Raw genomic sequence first — 26,733 nt, 5'->3', positions numbered from 1 at the left:
ATCCAAAAAAAAAAAAAAAGGTCAAAATATAAAACTGTTCTCCTTTGTTTCACTAAAATTTATTTCAGTCATTTAACTTTGTTTTCTGTCAATTTAGTCTTCTAAGTTTCAAAAGTGTTTAATTAGGGCCTTCGTTAGACCTCTATTAACTTTGTCGTTAGCTCCTCCCAAAACTGCGCTGTTTTGGTGTTATTTGATATTTAATTAATCAATTTATTATTTATTTCAAAATTTTAAAAAGTAAAATACCGAGATGAAAGCGTAACAACGTACCCAGGAGCCTAACCCGATGAGAGAGAGATTGTGAGATCGAGAGAGAGAGTGGGATGAGAGAGGGAGCAAGTGCTGGGTCAAAGATGTGGAAATCTGAAATGAGATATTTTTTTAAGCATTTCGTTGGCTCCAAGATAGTTCTATGCCGGAAGTTTCATCCACAAATACAGGGATAAAAACAAGCAAGATTAATAAAAGTTTCGCTGGAAGTTTCTTCACAATACGTGTACTGTCTTTGCTGGACTATACTTTTGTTTGCTAGAGAATATGACTCAATACTTTTGAAAGTTTAGGCTTGCTAGTCACGGTGTATGAAGAGTGAATCCAAAGAGAAAAAGAAAGGGGCAGTACTGCATGTTTTATTAAAATACTAAAAGTAGTTTAAATAAAGCCGATCTTTCGGCAAGCGGAGCACCTCCTACTCCTACTTTTGCGATTGCCCAATATACAATAAACCCGACCTTCTTTCTGCAAGTGGTGGGCCAAGACCTCCAATAACTGAAGAAATGGGAGGCAAATGTTAGCAAAGTTATACATTGCAAACACCATTATATTACTTCTATTCTCCTCTTCCTCTTGTTCTTTTCAGACTATTATTACCTTCTCTCTTTCTCTTTCTCCTTGCTCTTCCTGAACTCTGTTCATTGCATCTACTTATTTTCAAGCTATTACAGTAAGTGCACTCTCACGTCTTTCCTCCTGTCCATTTTTTTTTTCCTTTTTTTTTTTTCTTGGCTGAATAAATAGTTTAAATAACCATTAATAATTCCAAATCTATATATTAAACAGGGGGAAAAAAAAAATTCAAGTCTACTATATTTAAGTCATTAAAATTAAAACTAAAAGTTTGAACTCCAAATCTTTATTTACTTGGGTAAATTACATATTTCGCCCTCTGTTGTACACCTATAATAAATGGAATTATTCTGTGGTTCATTTTTTAAGAGCCTCATCTAAGTCATGCCTTTCTGTAGAGTTGAAATTAGAAAATCTCATCGAATCTAAAGCTGTTTAGTATATAAACCTTGTTCAATTAAGAACATGACTAATGGTGAAGCCATGATTTGATTTTAGGGAGGATAGAATGTTTATGAGCATTTGAAACCAATCTAAATAATAATAAAAACCATTAATATGAATAATAAGGGATATATGTAAGCAAATAAAAAATTATTTCTAATAATTATTTACCTGTTAGAGGTTTTTTATACATGAATAATTCTTTTTGTTTTTTTTCAAATTCCACTCATGATTCTCATGAAATGAATTTTAGTAGCTTGACAAATCTCAAATACAACATATGTGAATTTTAACATTTTGGTTAATATACTCATAAAATATCAAATTGCAATATTTTAAAAACTATTGTGAATATATATACTTGAAACTTTGTAGTCAACTTAAAAAATAAAATAAAATTTTTACTGCTTATATATTTTTTATTTATACACAAAAAATTAAAATTTTTAGTCGTTTTTTTTTTCAACATTTGTTACCCTGCATGTTTCAAACCTTTAACAATCATTGATTAAAAAAAAAGACTTTCTTATTTTTTTTCAAATGAAGTTTGACACATAAAAGAAATAATAATTTATTAATTATGATATAAATAAATAAAAAACAATTGCATAAATAATCCATAAAAAAATAAGGAAAACTAAAATTATAATAATAACAAAACTTTAAGATGCCTTTCTTTTTTGCATAAATAATCCAATAAAGAAAGGCATGTAATATAACATGTTAAGCTCAACTTCTATGGCATTTCACTAAGTTCTTATATATATGTACATATATCACAATCTCATCCCATATATACACCCGACACATCGAAGCCAAAAAACCATCTTCTTTCGGCGAGTAATATAAAACACGTTATAATATAATGCTATTGTTCTCAGACTTTACCCCTTCTCCTTCTCTCTGCGTCCATTTGCTTCTTCTACCTGTTTGTGAACTAATAGAGCAAGTGACTAAGTGCACTCTGACATGTCTTTCATGCTATGGATTTTATATTTTCTTGGCTAAATATTATAGTTTATTAACAATTTAACACAGTATACAAAATAAGAGGAAAAGTTTGATGGATGTGTTTCAAGGATTAGATTTATTGATGGTGATATATATCTAGCCATTAGAGGGTGTAGCAAAAAACTTGAGGGTGATTTTGATAGACATCATAAAATAATTACATAATATTTTTAAACATATTAGAACAGAGCTTATTTTTATTATTCTATAGATCTATTTTATTTAAATTAATTTTATTATTCTACATATTCATTTTTACTATCAATTTTTTATTATTCTAATATTAAATTCTTTGTGTATTTATTGTAAGGGAAAGGAAATATGGTTCGAAAGAAAGATCGATTTTGGGAGTATGTTGAAAATCTAAATGGTCGTTTCAAATGTAAGTTTTGTGAACGTGAATTTGCTGGGGGTGCTACAAGAATTAAATGTCACTTGGCTGGAGTTAAATGTCACGATATTGATATTTGTACAAAAGTGTCTAAAGAGGTCCAAGAGGAAGCTTCTCTAATAATTGGAGAACCTAACAAAAAACTTAAGGGTGCATCAACTTCAAACAATGATAAAAAGAGGGAAATCAACTCAACTTCAATATCAAAGGATGTCACATTGAGCAGAGTGTTTGAAAAGGTGAGTAAAGATGTAAATTTTTTTATTTTTAGATTATATTTCATCATAATCTTGGCTACGAACTTGTGATAATATTTTCAATTATTGATTTTAATTGTTTGGATCAAGTAAAACATTATAATAAATTTTCTTATTATTTAATGAATTTTTTTTCTTGCAACAAGCGGGGAAGAGGAGTTTGAACTCATGCTCTCTTCCATTGGAGAAGTGCATTGTCATTAAACTACAAAATTCTTAGCATTATTACTTTATTTATTTATTTGTGTAATTTGATAGTTATAAGAGTGGAGAAAGAGGATTTGAATCCAATTTCTCATAATAAACAAGAGTAGATTATGCCAATGAGTTACAAGAGTTTTGGCTTGGTGGTGTTGTTGTTGCATTTTTATTTTTATTTATTTTTATGTGGAAACAAACACACATAGGGAAGAGGGAATGTGTGTTTGTTTCTGGAATTTAAGGGGAGGGAGGAGGAGAAAAAAGTAGTTGTCCCACGTTACTTAAATGAGTATATTATGTATAATATAACTTAGATAATAAATCAAAAGACAGAAAATAAAATAAAAGATTTGTATTCGGTACTAACTGTTCATTTCTAACAAAATTGTACTCTACACTACATTATAGACTTGTCAAGTTCATCCTCTAAGGTTCTCAGACATTCACATTAAGTGAGACATTTGTTGACCTTAGTGGCTTAATTATACTTTTCAGCTAAAAAAAAAAAAAACATTGGCTTTATCTATTTACCCACTAATTTCACCTTTTCATTCTTTCATTTTCAACCTTTTTTTTTATTTTAAGAAACAGCTTACCGTTTTTTCCCCTAGCTTTGTACATTTTTTAAAGAACTTATTGTCGGCCACTAAAGTCCATGTATTCTCGTCATTTAGACTCTTTCGTCTTTAGAAAATCTATTTTTGTAAGGAAACATTATTTAATGTATTTTCTTTTAAATAAATAAAAAATTCAAGTTTCCAAACTACTATCATTAAGTTCAACTCTAATGAAAGTGGGATATTATTGATGCCAAGAGTTTTGTAACTCAATTGATTGACACTTCTTGATATGTTCATGACATTCTGAGTTCAAATCTCCCTTTATCTATTGTAACTATTGAATTATTAAAAAGAAAAAGGATTATTAACTTTTTAAATAACTTGAATTTGGCATGTATATTAAGAATAAATGTAATCTAATGATGGGATTTTAAAATATTAATCTAATAAAAGTTAGTAAATGGTATAAGACAAGAGCATATATTCATTCATGATATTATGTTCTTTATTTATTTATTTATATTCAAGGAGAAAGAAATACAAGTAGAAAGAAAGATCAATTTCAGGAGTAACTAAGGAAGAAGATGGTTATTTCATATGAAAGTTTTGTGCACATAAATTTCCTAGGGGAGCTTCAAGAATTAAATTATACTTGACAAAAGTTAAAGGTCTTGATAATTGATATTGATAATTGTACAAAAATGACTGAATAATGTTCATGCAAAAGCTTATCTAGAGATTAAGGGGCCTAACAAAAAGTTTAAGACGACATCTACTTCAGGCAATGCTAAGGAGAGTAAAAATTCCTCAAATCCAATATCAAAAAATTGTCACACAGTTGATTATCTATAGCTTTAACTCAAAACATAATTGTTTATTTCTTACAAAACCAGACTCTTACACTTTGGCAAGCAATTTTTATACTAATTTCTTTTGTGCAGAGTAATGAAGTATATAGCACTGAAATCGTCCTTAGTGTTGCAGTGGAAGGACTATTAGCCAAGGTGAGATCACTTGTTATTGATCATACTGGTTCTGGGTTGGGTTACAAGGAGCAGCTAATAGAGCTTCTTGTCTCATTATCCAAGATTCAAGTTGTGTTACAAGACACTGAGAAATGGCAAATAACTGATGAACTTATGAGGATCAGGTTAGCGGAGTTTAGAGATGTAGTTTATGATGCTGACAATGTGCTAGATGAGTTTGACTATGAGATTCTTAAGCAAGAGGTACAATCTCAAAACCAAATAATGGAAAGCGTTGGCGTTTCACTCTCTAATCCTATCACATCCCCCCTCAATATAGAAAACAAAATGAAGACCATCATCAATCAAATGGATACAATTATGAATGGTCTTAGAGTGGGGTCTTTGGATACAATCCCCAAGATTAGCCTGGATAGAGGGGTAGACTCCTACCTTAATGATTTAGAAATTGTAGGGAGAGGATATGATGTCTCAAAAATAGTGAACATGTTGACTAATGCAAGCAATCAACGTATCTCAATTCTTCCTATAGTGGGTATGGCAGGTCTTGGAAAGACAACTTTAGCAAAAGAAGTTTATAACAATGAATTAATAAGGAAACATTTTGATGTACTAGCATGGGTATGTGTCACTAAGAATTTTGATTTTAAGAGGATTTTATTTGAGATTCTTCAATCTATTGATGAAAATGATCAATGTTTGAAATATTTCCAAAGTGAAGATGAAATACTTAGTGAACTTCAAAGAAGATTGTGTGGGAATAAATATCTTCTTGTACTTGATGATGTGTGGATTGATGATCATGAGGAATGGAGTAAATTAACGAGCTACTTGTTCAGTTTTAATTCAAATACGGGAAATAATATTATCATAACAACCCGTAGTGATAAAGTCGCAAATCTCATAAAGACACAACCCCAACATTATCTGGAAAAATTATCAAAAGATGAATGTTGGTCCATATTTGAAAAAAGAGCATTTGCAAATAAAAAAATTACTCGAACTATAGAATTGGAGTCTATTGGAAGAGAGATTGCTAAAAGAAGTGGAGGATTTCCATTGGCTGCAAAAGTTTTGGGAGGAATAATGTGCTTTAAATATGATAAAAGTGAATGGTTATCAATTCAAAATAATAAAATTTGGAATTTATTGGATGATGATACTGATAGATTCTTCCGGATATTGAGGTTAAGCTTTGATAATCTTTCAACACCATCTTTAAAACAATGTTTTGCATATTGTGCAAATTTTCAAGATTATAACATCAGAAAGGATGAAGTTATTCAACATTGGATGGCTGAAGGGTTCCTTGAATCATCTAAAGGAATTTGTACGATGATGGAGGATATTGGTAACTTTTATTTCAATAGCTTGTTGGCAACTTCCTTTTTCCAAGGTGCTAGAAAGGATGAGTATGGTAACATTATCAGTTGCAAGATGCATGCTTTGGTGCATGATTTTGCACTCTCAATTATAAAATCTGAAACTCTAATTTTGGAGAGAGCTTCAATGGATGATGTTGGCAACGCACAATGTTTATTTATCCACTTTGCTGGCCAAACAACACAAAGAATTTCATTTATTGGAGACGGTTTCACAAAATTGCGCAGCTTAGTTTCAGATTATGCTGACTTTGGCAACACATTATCAAATTTTAAAAGCTTACATGTGTTAAAGTTATATGGGGACAGTATAACAGAGTTGCCAGATTCAATTGAGCATTTGATACATTTGAGGCTTCTTCACATCTCACATGCTGGAATTGAGACATTACCAGAGTCCGTCACCAAACTCTACAAATTGCAAACTTTAACAATCAAAAAATGTTTTGAATTCGGAGATCTTCCAGAAGAGTTAAGCAATTTGATTAACTTGAGACATATTTATATTGATGAGGTTCCTTTCCGTATGCCTAAGAATATGGGGCTGTTGACTTGCGTTCAAACATTGCCAATTTTTGTTGTGGGTCAAGATGAAGGTCATAGCATCGAAGAATTGGGAGCTTTAAAGAATCTGAGAGGAGAAATAGACATCTACAATCTAGATTTTGTGGAAGATGAGGAAAAAGCCAAAAGTGCAAAGTTAAAAGAAAAGGAAATATTCAGGTTGGTATTAAACTGGGGTTGGAATTGTTCACATGAAAAAAGGGGCAGGATTTATAATTATGAAAAGGTGTTAGAAGGCCTCCAGCCTCACCCAAATTTGAAAAGCTTAACAATTCAATGTTACAGAGGAAAGAAATTCCCATCATGGGTTGGTTTGTCGCTACATCACAATTTGATTGAGATCAAATTGCGATGGATCAAGAATTGTGAAGAAGTTCCTACTCTGGGGCATTTACCCTGTCTTAGGGTTCTTGAAATAACTAGAATGGAGAAGGTAAGATGTATAGGAAGCGAGTTTTACAGTGATGAGAGTTGCAAAAATACAATATTATTTCCGGCATTGAGAATACTTAAATTGGAGTGCATGGAAGTCTTAGAAGAGTGGAAGGATGCAAAAGAGTGGACAAGTGCAGGTGAGGTGTTGGTATTTCCTTGCCTAGAGGAGCTCACCTTATTTGACTGTCCGAAGCTGAGATATTTGCCAGACTCACTGCACACCTGCGCTTCCCTTCAGAAGTTGGTAGTGAATTGTCGTGACCTGTGGTATTTGCCAGGTGTCCCGTCGTCCATAATAAGGTGTGGTATTGAAGACCTACCTACTGGCACTGGCAGTGAATATTTGGAGAATTGGCAAGACCTACACGTGCGCTTCCCTTCAGAACTTGGTCATGTTAATATTCCATTGACCTTAAAATTCTCCCTCCAAACTCTCAAGTTAAGAAATATAAGTCTCCAGTTTTGGGGGCCGAATACTCTCCTGGACCAAATTCAATATTTCATTGCCCTTAAAATTCTGTGGATAGAGGAATATAATGAGATGGTAGATTTGCCAGAGTGGTTGGGCAATATTTCTTCTCTTCAACAGCTGTATCTTGGGGATTGCGATAACCTGGTGCATCTGCCCCGCAAGGAAGCCATGCAACGCCTCACCCAATTGAAAAAGCTGGTGATTTGGGGTTGCCCCAAATTTGAACACAATGAGAGGATCAAGATTAGCCACGTTCCATGGGTTGATATCAATTCTGAGTAAGTCTATATCCTCTTCTATTCTCTTATATTCGTAATGGGTGAGAGAGTATTCCTGGAATGAATATTTAATTGAACCCGATTCCATTGATGACAATATATAAAGGCTACAATTTGGATTAATGGCTTTTGAAATTAATCTCACCAACTACCATGGCAAAACTTGAAAATTTTCTACTCTTCTTCTTTTTCAATCTTTGAAATTATCTGCAATCGTTTGCGAGAAGTCACTAAAAGCATTATATAATCGATTGCTGCAAATTTGCTTGGTTCTATTCAAATTTTTGTCTCTGCAAATTATCGCAAAGAATTAAAAAGTTGCTAAAAGCATAATATAATTAAATATATTTTCTGATCGTGATGGCTGCCAATTGGCTTGCTGCTATTCAAATTTATGTTTCTGTAAATTACCAAAAGAATCAAATTGTTGCTAAAGGCATGGTCTATTTAAATATTTTCTGATTGTTACCTATTGTCTTACTGCTATCAAATTTCTGTTTGTTAGCCTAGCCTATTTGCTTTCTACAAATTTTTCAAAATTGAAAATATCTGGACATTGGGAAATTTGGAATGTTGGATTCATCACCATTAGAACCTCCTTTATGTCCAAATACTCATTCTTTGGCTCAGCATTTCTTGTAACCTTCACATTTTGATACTGTAAGAGTTCATGGATCAGTTCTTTTGATTAGTACTGTCTAAAACTTAGATTTTGTTGATTTGGGCTAGGTCATAATTGCGCTGTTTATGAGGGTGAGTTTATTGTGGGAAAATGGAGTTTAGTTGCATAAGAATGAGAAATTGGGTGGGTGATGCTCTTGATTTTTCATTTCAAGTTTGGGTTGGGGGCTCAGTTTTACTAGTGCAATAAAAATTTAACTTAAAATTTCAGACAGCACTGAAGGTGTTGATGGTTCTAATATATCTACATATGGTTTTTACCTTTAGACGGTTGCCATATTGCAAAGAATTCTGAGTCTAACTCAGGAAGCTGGCGAGAAGTTTGCGTTTGGGAAAATAATTAAGTTGATGACAACTGTTGCCAAGGCACTTCAGGTTTGCTTTCTCTTACCATTTGAATTTTGTGTACATAATTTACTCAGCAAGTTCTGTCAATCATATAGATAATTTGATTTACAATTTACTTTTTATTTTATAGCAGAAACTGAGGTTAATGAATTATAAATGATCACAAATGTGCTTCGGTTAACAACTCAAAGTGTTCTTTCTAAAACATAACTTTTAACATCTTTACCACAATAACCTTAAATCTAAAGTGGTAAAGTAACAAATGTAAAATTTTCACGGCAACAAAAGAAAATTGCAAATATACCTTAGCTTTCCTAGTCTTTGTGTACTTATGAAACTTAGATTCAAACTGATTGTCAAACTTAGCTTCAAACGGAATCGTCAAACTGATTGTTTTTTCATAACTAGGGCCAGTACTCTTGATCAGATATTGATGCTCAAAATTTTAACAATTATCTCTACTGTTTTTTGTGTGTGGTGGCCCTGGTGAATGAAGATGACACACCATTAGCACCAGCTGAAGTGGTTGAAATTACATGCTGACTTTTCTATCATTTTCCTGGCCTTTGCTTTTAGATTTAGGCCCCGGCACTGTAGCTTCACTCATCATATCACCTACGAGGTTTCTCTGTAAATTTTATTCAGAATCCATAAGCAAATAACTAAAGATAACAACAAACTCAAAAAATAATAATAATAAAAAGTTAAAAAGCAAAAAACAAAAAAAAAAGTTAAAGATGAGAGAAGTGAGATGGTGAATACATATTTGCCACACTTTGACACCTTGAATAAATGACTATGAAACCTCCTTAAGTCCATTAACCCTCATAAAAAATTTATAAGAAATAAAAGAAAAGAAAAAGTTTGGTATTACTGAGCAGAGAAAGGGAGATCAGTCTTTCTAGCATAATTGTTCCAAGATTACATACTTTGCTCTACTTTAATACTTTCTGCAAAATAGGCCTCAATTCTTCTCAGGTTCCCATGCTTATTTACGTATATAAAGTATTGATTCAATATAAGTGTATTATTCAGCCAATAGTCTCCTCCTTCCTTCCATTGTTCCAACAACATTTTCTAAGCAATTAATGCTTCTTGAATTAATTACTGGAAATTTGTGAATTATCTAAACATACACATTATTTGTCTCAATATCTCTTGTAACCTTCACTTATAAGCTGGCCTTAATTTCTTGAGCTGAAACTGCAACAGAACATGAATCAGTTCTTGTGCTTAAAGCTCTCTATCATTTGGCAATAGATTTTGTTGATTTGGGCTGGGTCATAATTGCCATGTTTGTGTGAATTGTGTGGGTGAAGGTCTTGTTGACTTTAGTTTTCATATCATATGCAGGGTGTAGTGATTTAAGTGATCCCCAGTTCAACTAGTGCAAGCAAATTTGAACTCACATTCTTATAAAGTTTCTGACAACACTGAAGTTGTTGATGGTTCTACTTCTAATATATTAATATATGGTTTCCACCTTTTGAAGCTCACAAGAGATTTCATCTCGTAAAATAGTGAACTTGATGACAAATGATGCCAAGGCACTTCAGGTTTGCTTTCTCTTTACCATTTGGGATATGTATATATAATTTACTTCATAATTTGTGCTTTACAAGATCCTATTTAGTTTATGTATTTGCAGAATCACTGTGTTCTATAGCCAATGTACATATTTACATAAACAAAAGTTTTAGTCTATGTAAAGGCGTGTGTGTCAACTCCACATATATGTTCATACATCACCAAAACAATGTATAGAGTTATATTGAGTACAGCCAAATCACTGAATTGTGGTTTGACTCTCTTGATATGAAAGTCATTCTGTTTGTATGGTGTTATTATACCTCGGACCTTCTCAATGTTTACAATCATATTTAAAAAATATTTATCAAAATAATAATAATAATAATAATGATTCTGGCATGATTAACCTATAGAGACTAACAATCTATGAGTTAGATGGAGGAAGGACTTATAAATTCTAACACTAGTCATGTTCAGGCAATTTAGATCTTATGTAATAAGCAATAAAGTTTTTCTGTTTTAACTCTATAAATTGATGAATTTTTACCTATTGAACATTTGGAACATGGCCAATAGAATTCATAATTTTAAATTTTTAAATCTTTCTTAATGTTAAGAAGAGTTTAGCATTTTGGAAAATCAAATAGTAAATTGATATTTTGAAATTTTCCCTTTTCATTTTTGATCTGCAGGCATAAACTTGCTAGCTTTTTCTTTCAATTGGTTTTCCAAAATTTCAGATATTAATACATGGTCATATATGTTTGTTTCAGTGTGCTGTATCTTTCACATTTGTTGGTGGTTCATGTATTTTTGAATTGTTTTCCATAAATTGGGTCATTCAGAGACATCACTATTAATATAAGGCCTTAATACATTAGCTTCTCTTCAAGCACTGTGTACAATAATTATGATTTCAATAATCTGCTTCATCTGCTCTCATGGTATACCTCACCAAATTACAAATTTTACCGATTTCTAAATGCCCTCAATTTAAGCCAAGGGAATCATTGTCCCGTGTCTTAAAGGGCTATTTTATAGTATTTTCAACTGGGAGAATAGCTGAAATTAGTGCAGAAAACAAGTTTAAGTACTTTTCCTTTTTCACCTCTTCTTTTTACTTGGGCTTTTTTCTTTTCAACTGGTTTGAGTTGCATGTGCAAGGCATGTGCTTGCCAATATATTGGGTAAGTAAACGTATGTCCTTAACTTTAAAATTTTGAAATTAACACCTTGATTCAGTGTTAACTTTCAGTTTTTATCTCATTGTCTACATTAGTGTAAAAGTTAACAGTTTAGTGGGAAAAATACCACTCCAAAAGAGCATTTAAATCCCTTTAAATTAGCAATATATGTAGTAAAAAAAAGTCCGAAAATACCCATAATAATCTATGTTGTAAACCCATAAATCCCATAAAAGAAGAAAAGCCAATACATGAAATTTAAAACACCTTGACAAAGTACTGCTACCAAATATAGTTAGACACATCCATGGTTCAAAGAGCTCTTAAAAGCACTATGCTAGAAGTTGATGGTATGTAATACACAATAGCAGCCTAATGAGTTTGTCTATAGATCTAAACTTCATCTAAACAACACTAAGATTTTCTACCATTATGAACCACTTGATTTTATTGCACTTCATCTTCCACTCTTGTTCTTATCCAAAAAAAAAAAAATCTTCCACTCTTGTAGAAAACTTTAGCACCAAGCCAAGGAAGGGTGCTTACACATCTTCTGTGGGAGGAACCACTTGATTTTGCTCTACCTCTTTGATATGCTTGTTGCATCAACCTCTCTGCTACCTGTTCCAGCTCCTGGATTGGTTTAACCATAGCAACAACCTCTAAGAAAATGGGAAAGAATCAGAGAGTTGAAAGGTTAGGATTACCCACACATATCATTAATTCAGAAGTCAATAAGAAAACACTTGACACCCATTCAAAAATTGATGAAACAAGAAATAACCTATTTTCTTTCAGTAAACAATAAAAATGCTAGAATAGTCTCCATTACGTTTGTAAAGAGGTAGAGTGCAATGAACAGTTTTTGAATTAAGACAATATCCAGTTTTGGCTTTTCGCAATACACAAGGATCTCAACAAGAAGGGAAAACTTTTTTTAAAAATTACAAAATCAGAAAGCATGGCAAACCTCATTTGTGAGTTGTGACCATCCCACAATTCGTCACTAGCAAGATAAGAAACTCAAGGGAGCCATCAATCTTTTCCTCCTGCAATTTCTATAAGATGTCAGTGGCTAATGACGCAAAAATATAAGTGAGAAGCATGGAAAGAGGCACTCTTAACCTGACTAAATGTATCAATTTAGATAGCACTCTTAAATAGGGATTTGTAATAATATTAGACTAAACAACATTCCTTTAGCCGAATGCTAAAACGCAAATTTAGGTGCATTGAGAAATGCCAATATAAATTTACATTTTCAAATTAGCATTGATTGGTGGGATATTTAAAATGGTTTAAACAAGAATTAAAAGCTACTGATTCTAGTTTATTTTTGTTTTTCCCTACTTTCTTTTGGCTGAGATGCTAAAAAAATAAATAAAAGCATACTTGATTCTTTTAAACATAAGAAATATATAACCATTCCATATCACATTTGACATAATAGGGTTTTTTCACTTCAAGTTGTTTACAAGTCATGAAATTTTCTCTACATATTAGTGAACTTATATAATCTGGTTCATTTGATTAAGACGGCTGTGCAGGGCAATTGGATGTAGGATATGCCTGCCTTTTCTTTCCATTATGTACTTCTGGAGCTAGGAGTGGAGAGGATAATAATATTGGTGCTACTGTAGAATTTTATGAATTACTCATGGTAGTGCTACCGTAGAAAATACTTTAAGATGGTGATGGCAACTGAAGGAATTGATTATCCCCCCTAAGAGGGTTTGGATGCTTAAAGGCAGGATCCATTCATGACAAGTGACTAAATTTTATGCTAGACATCAATTTAGCACTACCCTCCTCTTTTATCTATTCTTCAAACCATTGTAAAAAAAAAATATCTATACACACACACACATCATATGACACTATAAGCAAATACACCATTTTCAAATTGGTAGAATCAACAACAATAACCATATGAGTCATCTATATAATTGGGCACCAAGTTTTCTCCCAAATTATGGCTAACTCATCTGAAAATTTATATAAGACAAAAATTAGCTCATTAACAATAAAATAAGTTAAGCCAAACATTCAAGCTCACTATAAAAATAAAAATTTGAAATATCAAATACCAAAATTTCAAGGAACTAAGTTTAGAGCTCACTCAACTCAGCATGAGATTTCATTTCATGCACTGTGAATAATGGTTGATGATGATCGTGCTGTCTCTAGCATCAATTGCATATGAGTTTCAAATAATTCCACCATTTCCATTGATTGAAGAACACAACCTCCTATTTAATCATAGACCCAATCAGTAACTGGAGAACCTATCATTCATTCACAATTTATACATTTGCAAGAAGCCACAATATCTGCTTATGGTGTCAATGGCTCATTGCGTTTCTAAATTACAAATACCAATGATCTTTGATTGTCCCAATCAGGTCATGTAGTTTAGCCCAAAAGGGTTTAAGATTGCTACATGTTCCAATGATTGAGATAAACATTTGATACATCCTATGTTAAGGTCAAAATCATTTAAACTGGTATGTTCCCTCTATTTCCTTCTGTTTGCTGTTTTACTTTGAGGTCTGCTAACTGTTCGTGATTTGTTCTCCTCTCTGCCATTTTTTTTTCTTTCTGTATTTAGATATTTACCATATTCTTTGGTTAATGATATCCAAAGGGTTTTGTTTCAAACCATTAATTCATATTTTACTGCATAGATTTTGTGTATCTTCAACTTTTAGCTCTATTTTATTGTAGTTCTTCCATGATGGTTAAATTTCTATTAGCACATCAAATATTTCTCAGAAAATTCAGAAAGTAATTTTTTTTTTTTGGACTTCATTTGAATAATTACTTCCTCTTATGTTTTCATATTTTCTAATAATATCACAAGTATATTCTCCTTACAGTTGCACTATCTACATTGAAAATTTTGCAATACTAAAGTTGCTGTGCATGAGAGAAGAAGATTTCAGAAATTTTTTTCTACAAAACCAACTAGTATCAAGCTAAAATTGGATGCTCATTTTAGTTATGATTTTGATGAAGTTTTAGTAGGTTGTAAGTTGTTCCTAATGAAGAGAGCTTCGTATTGACCGGTGTTGTTGCTCGCTTGAATGCTAGCCATGCTAGCCACTTGGTGAGATATTTTCTTCTTGTTACTGTTGGCATCCACCTTATTGCCTACTGTGATGAATAACTTTTTGTAATTCAAGAGTATTTTTTTCCTTGGTAGCGTCTAGCATTTGTTCTCGAGAATATTGTAGCAAACCCATTTTCTATAGTGAAAAATTTTACTGGACTACGTCCTGTGGTTTTTCCCTTTTCATTGAAGGGTTTTCCACGTAAAAATTTGAGGTTTTGATTGTGGGTTGCTGCTGATATTTTTATTTATATTGGTTATTGTGCTTAGCTAATTTATTTGAAATAATCATTGAATTAGCACAGAGGGTAAAAGGATATAGTTCTGTTGTGCGTTACATTAATTGGCTGTTTTTCTCAACAAAGGAAGATCTTTGGATTAGGCAATGTTTGGTGCCTAACACGTTTTATTCATCATACCCTAATGCCAAACTTTTTTCTGGTTATACAAATTAGATCTCTACATAGAGGTCAAGCCATTCTTGAAACTAAATCAGGCAACATCTCACTCTTTGTGCTAAGCTTGAGTTAATGACATAATCATCTTGAGGCCAAAATGGGCAAATACCCTTTTCGCGCAAAAAAAAACAGCATTATGCCCCATTTTTCAAACTAATTAGGAAAATGCCCTTCTTTTGAAACTCGATTTTCTCAAAATCATAGCGACGTTTTAAGAAGCCTATAGCGGCGTTTTGGAACTCGAACTCGAGTTACAAAATGCCGCTATAGGTCTTTAAAACGTCTCTATAGGCTCGTTAAAACGTCGCTATAAGGCTCCAAAAATTTTTTATTTTTAAACTTGATTTTGAGAAAATCGAGTTTCAAAAAATGGGCATTTCCTTAATTAGTTTGGAAAATAGGGCATTTGTCCATTTTCGCCCTCATCTTGAAGTGGAATCATCATCCAATCCATTTCCCTCTAAATAAAGAGGCATTTTCGTTCCTCTGTTCTCTATCTTTCCTTTTTCCTTCCTACCACTTGAAGTAAAGAAATATTTGGGGCAAAACACATGTTACAGTACATTACCATTCTTCTAGTAAATATAGAACAAGAATAAGAGCGAAAAGACTCTCTACCAAGTACCAATAAAATCTCTCTACACAACCGAATTGTTTATTGCTATGTGCTAAATATGCTATGGGGCTATTATGTTAAATGCCACCAAGATTATGGCAAACAAGGTAAAGAGGTTTAAACCCCTTGAGGACGATAATGCTTTTCATTATTACTTATCAAAAGCAAAAGAAAGTTATATTGGTGTTATGTTGACTCTGCAGAAACGTTAATGCTTCATAGTTGTTTGGGAAAAACAAAAGCGGTTGTTGCACTCAATATTACCTTTGAAACAAAGGTGTATAAGGCCGTTGTTAATTGATGTAAACACATAATTTAAGAAATAGTAACTAATAGACAGATACCAGACTTGATGTTAATCACTATGCATACAAACATTCATACTGTAAGCAACTTGGCTCAAATCAAGGCCCAATTCCTTGCCAAAACACTCCGGAAATTACTTTTGCAGTCACGAAATTTTTTGTTTATTTGCCAACAGACTATTATCCTCTCAATGTTTACATATATGGACAAGCATTCCTTATTAAAACAGCCTCTAGTATATTGAATCCTGAGAATTTACTTACCATGGCTGTTAGAAATAGAGATTTGCAGCGGAATATAAGTAATCGGTTTTTCAGCATATCTTTACTGGCCTAAACCGATGATCACACAAGAGCTTTGAGATTGTTCTATGCTGTCTAAAGCCAGCCTCCACACCGACCAGCTATCCAAACACGTTTTCAATTCCAGTTTGTGTAACCCACGAACAAAAAACGTTTCTCCGACGATGTTGCACACTACTAGAGTGATGCAAACATAACCCACAACCTAAGAGCCTCACAACACTCTATAAACACTATGAGAAATACAGAATTCGTTTTTTCATGTACAATGAGTGGGATAATAGACTTAGTTGGATCGAGTAACGGTCCAAACTATTACTCCATAACTCTTGGACGAGGTGTACAAAAGGACATGCCCACTTTGGGTGTCTATTCATATATTCAGTTTCTAACAATGGCTCTCAAGCAGCAATGGCTTTCACCATGGTAATGGGGAGAAGCACTACATATGGTGGAAAATCAAGTATAGTATGCATAGTATGGACTACAAATTGGTAACTACAAATGAGTGATACATATATACCTAAGACTCATACAATGGTTCTGCTGCTTAGAAAATTTCTTTAAATATTATTGGATAACCTTTTATGCAGAAAGATAAGGCTCAGTTGTATAATAATGATTTGGGGTAGCATCATTTTAATGAGTAATACTGATTAGTACAGGGATTATTGCTTTGCATATGTTGGTAAAGATGAAGAGATATTTAACGAATTTTTGTTGGGGATACATCCATCACAAGCTTTCTTAATAGCTGATTTAGTACCCAAACATATCTACTAAAAGTAGATTTGTTTTGATAAGGCTTTGTAACTTTTCAATGATTTTAAAGTGGGATAGGATTTAATTTCTCAACCAGTTGCACTGAAACATCTTTCATCCCTTCTAATGTCATGAGTTTATATTCTGCTTATGCATGCATACAGAAAACCATTCAAGGTTTTAACTTATTTTGTTCAAAAATAATAATAATAAACTAAAAAAAATATATTTATACTAAAAAAAAGTTGTAAATAAATTGAAATTTAATCTTATTCAAACGCACACATGATAATGCATAACAGGAAATACGATTTTAATGGAAATTGTGATGACTGAAGAAAGCAATATTGGATTCTTTAAAAAATTTCTGACAGTAACATATCTCTACAAATTAATTAATATGATTTTTACTAAGTTTGCTGGTGTGACATGTTTTGGCACCACCACCACCAAAGTGCTATAAGGAAACTCCAATAGTGATGAGCCACGTGTTTTAATTTACTTCCATATTCTTGACCTAAGGAACTATGATTATGGGGTTGAAATTTCTTGACTTTGGTCACGTTCTTAAATTCAAATTTAATTAATTATTTGCAGATAGTATTGAGAAAAAGAAGAGAGAATCTGAAAAGGAAAGGAGAGTGGAGGAGCCGAGATATTATAGAGAACTAGTAAGTTGTCCGTGCGATGCACGGATAATATTGTAATATTTTGTGTAAGATAAGTTTGGAGAATGTTGTACATATATTATACCATAATTGTTATAGAAATTTGTTAGTAATGAGTTCATTGTAAGAAGTAACAAAAGCTAAACAAAATAATGAAATAAAGATGAAATTTAGAATTTAAAAAAAAAAAACTTAATGAACCAAATGCTAAAATCCTCAATTCATATATTATTAAAATTCATAGAAAAGAAAGCACACACAACATATAGATCATTATACAATCATCATACAATCATCATTAAACCAAAACTCAAAAAAAAAAAAAAAAAAACCATTAACCCAAAACTCAATTTATTGTAGGAAAAAATTCAATATGTATTTCTTTATTGAAATATCAAGAGACTTACTCGAGAAAGAACCTTTGGAGTTTACAAAATGTGGATTGAGTAGTTGTGTTGTTTTTCCTCTGCAAATTCAATTGCAATTTGACTAAATCCCCTCTACCTTACCACGCACACCCTTAGTGTGATAGTCACTTCACAAGTATAAGTGTTTGTGGGTTCAAGTCTCCAAGAGAGACATTAACACACATATACACTTAGATTTAGCTAGAGTAGAATTTCTATCTTGCATAAAAAAAAATTTAAAAAAAAACCCTCCACTCTAGATGATAACTACTTGATCCCTATAATCCAATTTATGATTTACAGCAGGTTTAGCTTTTGTTTATTTTGAAAAGACTAGACTACTCAAGTCATATGCTAAGATTAAACAACCTTGAAGGGACAATGACAATAAGACTTTTACACTACAATAAACAATTATCGACTTCTTAGTTATAGACTTCAAGCATCTTTTCGAAATCGATATACACAATAACACAACTTATAAAAGAAAATAGCAAAACACAGACACGATCTTAACCGTACCGATTGTAAGTGAAGAAATGAATCTTTGAAAGTAACAAAAGATAGCTTGAACTCATACATGTCAATGCCACTTAATGCACAATGGATAGCCACTGGCTACAACAAAAGATCACAAGTGCAATAGGAAGGGCCTGGTGTTTTAAAAAATTGTGAGTATGGAAACAAAATTTGAGAATAGCAGTAGTTTAGGAAATTTAACTATTAAAGGTTTTTTTTTTGAAGAGAAAGAAAGTTTTTTTAAGAGAGAAAGAAAGAGAATGGAGGCATATAGTCAAAGTTGAGATGGGAAGGCAAAGCATGAAAGAGAGGTTGGGGAGTCAAAGGTTTAGAAAATCCTACATTAATCAATGTGGTAGAGTATTGATAATGTACACAATGTGAAAACAAAAAGGTAAAAACCAAAACGTCATTTTGGAGGCTAGCTGTGATTAATGCATCTACACAATCATAAATGCAGAAAATTTTTATATAACTACCGTAAAAACTTGTCGTACCCAAAAAAAAAAAAGACTAACAGAAGAGGGAGACTTTGTTTATGAGATGGATAATAAGGATTCCTATAGAATAAAATAAAATAGAAATCTAAAATTAGTGATGCAATAATATCACAATTTAACTTCCAAATTTTAATTGAACTAAAAGTAGCCAAAATAGATCCTTACCAGGTATACGCATCATACAGAAAACTAAAAATATAAATTGACACATAATATGAAAAAATAAGCCTAAATAAATTACAATGTTACATAAGTAAAATTGGGTACATAAAATTCAAACAAAATATTTAAGACGAACGTAATATTTTGAAAATTAACATACCTCCCAGAAATAAAAACAAAGACATTGTGAGAAAATTTTGGAAGTTTAATTTTTAAGTCCAATGGAAATGGAGATTTATACTAGACAAATGTGGAGACAAATAATATTTGCCCAATTCATTGAATTCGACTCTTGCAATTTTGTATTGAAGTTAGTCTTATGCAGAAAATTGAAAAGTTTTTTTGATTCCTAAATTTCTCATGATTTTTTAGATCTATCTGTATCAATTCAAAGCATGTAAAGTTATTAATGTATAAAAATTCTTTGAATTTTATCCTACATTTTTCATGACTTTTTAAATCCATCCGCATCAATTCAAAGCATGTAAAGTTATAAATGTATACAAATTCTTTGAATTTTATTAATACATTGAAATAAATGGTAAATTTAGACGAGGTGGAAGCCTAAATGAGAAGAATGTCATACAATGTCCCACCTGGCAAAAACTACCACATGATTCTGCCCTAGTAACTGTATCGACAACCATTTCAACAACAGATTCAACAGTGGTCACAGCAGCACTAACCACTGATTGAACTCCATAGCCTGAACCACTACCAGACCCAAGCCCGTAGCCTGAACCTGTTTCACTACTAACATTGTTTGTAGACATTGTTATGGAGATGATACTTCTACTATTTATTATTGAAGTGTGATGACCTTAATGGATGTCACTCTATTTATATTGCAAATCTCGAGCACCTTTTTCCTAACGTGGCAAACTACATCATTAGAGTGCACAATGACCATAAGAATGTGGATAAGTTGCCCCACAACAACTAACCCAACTTCAAGATGTCTCCAATAATTTAGGACACGTAATACCCAAGACACTCAAATCAAATGATTTTTTTTTCCAACAATCTTGAATAGTAAAAATAAAATCCGACTTTTTGGCTTTGATATGATATATCACATAGCGAGAACAGTATGTGTTTGGAAGTTTTAGTTTGTGGAATTTATCACTTATGCGTGGAGAATGATAGAAATGATCTATTTCAAAAATTTTCTACACTATTTTCTTGATCTCTACACTATTAGTATTGATCCCTTTTTATTAAAAAAAAAAAAACTAAAACATTTGGTATACTAAAAGACACAAAGAAGGGAGAGAGAGTTGTGGTGTAAATTCAATCAATTAATGAGAGAGTTGGATGATTGTAGAGAAACTTCATAGGAAGTGCCACTTGGCAAAAGCTTAAACCCTCATACAATGAGGTTTCTGCTTTTATATATATATATATATATAGATATTGATTTGAGATAAGAAAATCATAAGACACCTGTACTATTGTGACTGATTCAAGGTCAAAGTGGCAGCTTGTGAAAGAATTAGAAAATGACTTCTCCAAATCATTAAGAAAGAAGGTTCCCCTAGTTGCCTTTATATATTATATGATTTTTGCCGACTATCGAGAGAGAGAGAGAGAGAGATTTTGGAACCCCATCACTTCTTTAGGCTCTTATATTATATTCTAGATTTTTATTTTTTATTTTTTATTTTTTATTTTTTTTTGCACAAATCTTAAGATTTATGAGACTTTTTCTTAATTCACAAATGTATTTTCAATCACTTTCTTCTCTCATAATTAATTGTAAGTGCACAATTGTACCCGGACCCAAAAACGAATGTTAGGCTCAGGCCCAATGAGCCTTATACAATATAATTTGTAGAGTATGGGTTTGAAATCTAGGTTCGGGATGTTGGAGGTTTGATTAGCAAGCTAGAATGTTACAATCTGCGCAAATAAAGAACAAATATGACAAATAGATCTCCTCGGACGTAAGCCGAGGACGATTTGTATAAATACTCTCTTTCTAAGCCAAAGTTTACAATTTTTAGTTCTCTTTTTAGTTTAAGAGCCAATCCCCTTCTCTTTCCTCTCTCGTCTCCTTATATACTTCTTCATCTTCATTGTTCATCCACGTGTCATACAAATCTTTCCCTTAGATACTTGTCCCATCCACCACATTTTTGAAGTCTTTAAATAATAGCAGGAAGGTTTAACTCTATTGTTCAGAGGTCATTTTCCCATTAATGCGGCCAGAGAGGTAGATACAGGGTCTTTAATGTGGAGGTAGCAGCCTTTTCTCTAGATATTTCTATCACATCCTTGCGTCTAAAGGGTGCTTGGATCACCCTCTTACCCATCAGTTTTTCCAGAATTCTGCCTTTAACCTTCTTGGCAAGTCCCAGGGTCATTGCCGGGCTAGTCCGAGGAGACATTCCTCCTCGGACGACTCCTCGGACCTTTATAGTGCATACTGACTCGTGGGCCTGGAGGCTTTAACCAAAAACAAACTGATACCCGTCAATAAAGCCCAAAACCCAAATGTTTATTTGGGAATTTTTACCCCCCGCATTAATAATGTCATAAATTCAAAACCCACTAAAATATGTGTAAATTATCAATAGAGAAAATTATCTATTTTGACATATCTAAATGATTGGTTGAGAGAGATCTAAAAATTGGATTTTGCTTGCACACTTAATGGTCAATATTAGATCATCTCCTCATCCACACAGAAGCCTGCAAATAGGGTAATAACTATTTCTAGCTAGTGTTTAAAGAAGTGAAATTTTGTGAAAAATGTAATGGTTTCCTTTTTGCATTAATCAAATGATCTTAATTAAGACCATCATGCATGGCATGGGAGTGGTTTTTGTGTTGAAATTTCACCATCCACGTGCATAATTCGAATCATTAACCCACTATATATACCTAATCCAATCTGTTTAAATAAGATGTTCCAAATTAATTGTTCACCCTCAAAAATTTGATACCTACTTAGATTCAGTAATAAGGTAAGTGATAAAAAACAAAAAAAAAAACAAAGAAGGAGAGAAGCACTATATATGGTGGTGTACTAGTATTACACAGGAAAAAAAAAGTCTTAAATACATATGCAAAAGGAGGTAAAATGATCACTCCCGAGCAGCTACAACTACTTGCTTTCTGACATTGTGGTCACTAAAAATTCCTACAAGAGCTGCAGGATCCTTCAGCTATGTCTTCCACATATGCTATCTTTCCTTCTCTAATGTAAGGTAGCACAAGGTCTAAGAACTTGGGAGTTGGGAAAGAGGTGATAGGAATCATACACTGTAAATCCTTCTCTCAGTTTTTTTATAAAACTTGCTCTTGCAAGTAACAATTCAATTAGGCCTTGATATTGTTATTGTGAAATTTATCATACATTAGTTTTTGCTAAATTTTACTCTTAAGTGTTATGCAATTTGCTGTCACCTTGAGTATATTAGTGAATAGTGCAATTACCATTGGAAAAAGGGAAATTTGATATTGTCTCATTGATTTCTTTTAAATAATTTATATGCATATTGTCCACTGACCTTTTTAGAGCCGCATCCAAGTCATGCTCTGTATCTTATTATTGAAAGCGTCATCGAATCCGAACTCTTTAGTAAATCACCTTGTTCAAATAAAAGCAGGACATATTTTACAATTTCAAATTTATTTAATTAAAAATTCTACATCCCTGCTTTAAAAACAGAGATTGAAGCATGCATATCAGCTTAAAATTTGGGTCCAAATAAGTAAAATCATAAAACAGGGTGAGGACTAGGAGAATTTGAATAATGTTTCAGAATAATATTCAAATTTGTGTTAAAATACTTTAAATGTCTAACCAGAGGCAAAGAAATAACAATTCATTCAGGGAGGAAAACAAAATATATGCTATGTTAAGAATTCATTCAAAATGGATGTTAGTAAAAGGTGATGATATAATCCGAAGATCAAGTTATATGTTCTTTATTGTTGTCACAAATATTAATTGAATTATTGAAAAAAAAAACAACATTGTTGGTAGCACCTTTGTATCTGTCAGAACATATAATCCGAAGATTCCAATTATGGTTGATGTATCTTTTCTTTGCTTCTAGTACTTTGAACAACATAACTGTTAGATTCTGTGTCCTAAAATTCAATTTATTGTCATATTTTAAATAATTAAATTGTTTAATATATAAGATTATTTGTATATGAACTAATCAAACATTATTATATAGTCCTTAAGATGCATTGTATGTAATTTAGTTACAGAAAATATAATCACAAGTTCTTTGTAAACTAAAAAACGTAGTTTGTAATAGGTGATGAAATTGGGTGTTTCATTTGTGAAAGGTATAACATGTCAACTACGATGGTTTGTCTTGATTATAAAATGGAAAATTCTAGTCAATATGTTGGTGTGTAAGACATACTGAACTAGGCCATTGTGAGATTAATTATTCAATTAACAATTGCCACATGAATAATAAATCTCACGACTTCTATTTTCATAAACTCTCAATCATGAGAAGATTGTGAACCCAATCATAAAATGTAAATTGTTTTGATATATCAAGAGTGGGATCTAATCTAAATTGTCAAAATCTTATTATGTTGGCTAACGACTCAAAGTGTTGAAAGAACACATATTCTCAAGATGAAATCCATAATCTCTTTTTATATAAACACGAAATATTCCCTTGAGATAAGTTTATTAAGAACTATTGGGGCGACCACAATTTGACTCCATACAACCACTCGAAAAACAGGTTCGCGTGGTATGATGTCATAGGCCATAAAAGATTTGAGCATGTCCTCCTCATCACCAATTAGTTTTGAGGTGGAATAGCATAACTCATGATCCAACAAATGGTATCAAAGTCATGGTCATGGGTTCGAGTCAAGGGAGTGTCATTGTGAGGGAGGGATTGTTGGAGGACCACAATTTGGCTCCTACAACCACACCAAATACAAGCCCGCATGTGATGTTGAAAGCCATAAAAGATTTGAGTGTGTCTTCCTTATTACCAATTGGTTTTGAGGTGGAATGACATAACTCGTGGTCCGATAAGAACTAATTATTCAAGATGCTGGGCTCAACCACTTTAGTAAAGAGTTACTAATGTTTATATTTAATGAAATTATGTTTCATAAAATATATAAATAACTAACAAATTACACCAGAAACTCAAGGAATAAATTAGTGATTTACAAAGTGGCAGTTTATTATGACTTTGTTTGCTGTGAATGTTTCATGGAGGTATCAAATCGTATTATATTAGAGTCTTGAGATATAATTTATTAAAAAAGTTTAGAGTGCAATTATATTTCCATAGTAGTAGCTGTTGTATAATTAATGGTAACTTTTGGCCTGTCAAGAGTTAATGGAAGCTTAAAGCTCATTGGAGCTAGAGACTTATTTGTCCCTTTTGCTCTCATCTCAAGTCACATACTAAAACCCAACAAAAAAGGTAAGCCCAATTAGATAATTAGTTTTTTATTTAATAAGATTAAATAAAATAACCGCCTTTGGCAATTAAAGGTACGTACAATTAAAAGTAGAGAAAACAATTTTCTCTTTTATCTCTCTAGAACTAACACTTCCTAAAAAAAAAGTGTACGTAAGAACTAATTGAGAAATCACACATCTTGGGTACCATGTAAAATTGAGATGAAGATTGAAGGTCTTCTCAATTCTTGTTTTTGAATCTCATTACATTAAGTTACACATTCTATTCAAGGTTGTATGTTATCTCTCATGAATAAAGTAAATCCTTTCGATAAAAAACTTGTTTATAATTTTTTGTTTATAAATGAGCCAAACCTGAGCCTTAATTTTTTAGATTTTTTTAATATACGAGCTAAGCCCAAGCAAAAAAAAAAAAAAAAAATCATGAACAGGCTCATGAACAATAGAGCTTAAGTTGCACTTTGGTTTGTCTATGTGTTTGGTAGTAAGCTTGATATGTGCTTGAAAAATAAACTCATATCATACTAAGTATTTAATTAATTGGGAGTTGAGGCCACAAGTCTAAATCAAATGGACTTAATAATATACTTAATATGTTTTTGATGATATTTTTATATTGGATCTCAAGTTCAAAAGCTTGATCTTGAGCTCAAAAACTTTATATGAAGCTTGAGTTTGAGGTCAAGCTTGACTAATAAATCAAGTCAAGCAATCGAACTTAAGCTTTTTAACTATCTAACAAACTTAAACATAATTTAAAGGCTTGGTTCAAGCTCAAGCTGAACTTGAGCATTCAATACTCATAGAACTCGAATTGTTTACAACATAAGTGTGTGAAAAAACAAGTGTGCTGAACTTGAGCATTCAATACTCATAGAACTCAAATTGTTTACAACCTAAGTGTGTGAAAAAACAAGTGTGTACTAATAATGAGTCAAAATCTTCTATATCACAAAATATACTTCGCTATGAGTACCAATAATTAAAAAATGACAGGCATCTATTCTTTTTCTTCAAACTAACAAAAGTTAATGCCTTAAACCACTAACACCTTCCACCTCCAACCTTCCTTTATCAACTTCCCATTTGCTCACTTTTTATTCATAGCTCAACTGCTCAAAGAAGCACTATTTTGTTTAATCAATCATCCCATCCCAATGTTTTAAGTTGTGGGTAATTTCTTCTTGTTTGAGTTTTTGGGTTTTGCTGTGGGCAATTTCTTAATTTCTTATCTTTGGAGATTTTCCACAGCAAATCTTGATGTCAATTTGACGGAAAAAGGATGAGACCAGGATTGGAGATTGACTTCAACCTGTGGTTGCACTTCATCTTCGAAGCAAACATTAATTTCGTAAAGAAGTAGGTGTCTTATCAAATGGTAACCCTTTGGGAGTTTTGTTGTTTGGTGCTAAGCAATCTAGTGGGATGTGTATAAGTACTAGTGGAAATAGTGAAAGGCTAGTGCTGTAGTGGTATTATCATTGTGGTTATAAGCTTAGAGAGATGGGTCTGTGGGTCCGCATGAAGGTTATTAACCCATAGCTAAATTTGTTTCGATACTGGGTTCTTGATTTATTTCATATATGGACTTTTTATGGTTTCTTTTTTAAAAAATTATTATTATCAAATTTCTAAATTCATGTACGCATAGAAAATTACTTTCCCTCTTGTGATAGCTTCTTTGCTCATGGTGCAGTCTTTAAGAAAAAGAGATAAATTAATGGAGGTGGGAGGTGTCAGTAACTTCATACATTAACTTTCATTAAAATGTTAGGCTTTTTTGTTAGTTTGAGAAAAAATAAAATAGACGCATGCCAGTTTTTAATTACTGATACATGGAATAGTAGAGCATATTTTGTGGGTCAGAGAATTTTAACTCCTAATAATAACTCACTCGATGCAACGTATATGAAGGGTTTTGCAATTTAT

The 26,733-nt window shown here is 32.3% G+C and overlaps 1 pseudogene; it reads left to right on the top strand.

Annotated features, from left to right (window-relative positions):
- The first annotated feature begins 790 nt into the window (after nucleotides 1-790).
- LOC142630986 (putative disease resistance protein RGA3) lies at nucleotides 791-10,842 on the top strand (annotated as a pseudogene).
- The last annotated feature ends 15,891 nt before the right edge of the window (nucleotides 10,843-26,733 follow it).

Source organism: Castanea sativa, chromosome 4, assembly GCF_040712315.1.
Source record: "Castanea sativa cultivar Marrone di Chiusa Pesio chromosome 4, ASM4071231v1".
Lineage (NCBI taxonomy): Eukaryota > Viridiplantae > Streptophyta > Magnoliopsida > Fagales > Fagaceae > Castanea > Castanea sativa.
The sequence above is the reverse complement of the archived record's forward strand: the minus strand, read 5'-3'. Positions and strand labels throughout refer to the sequence as shown.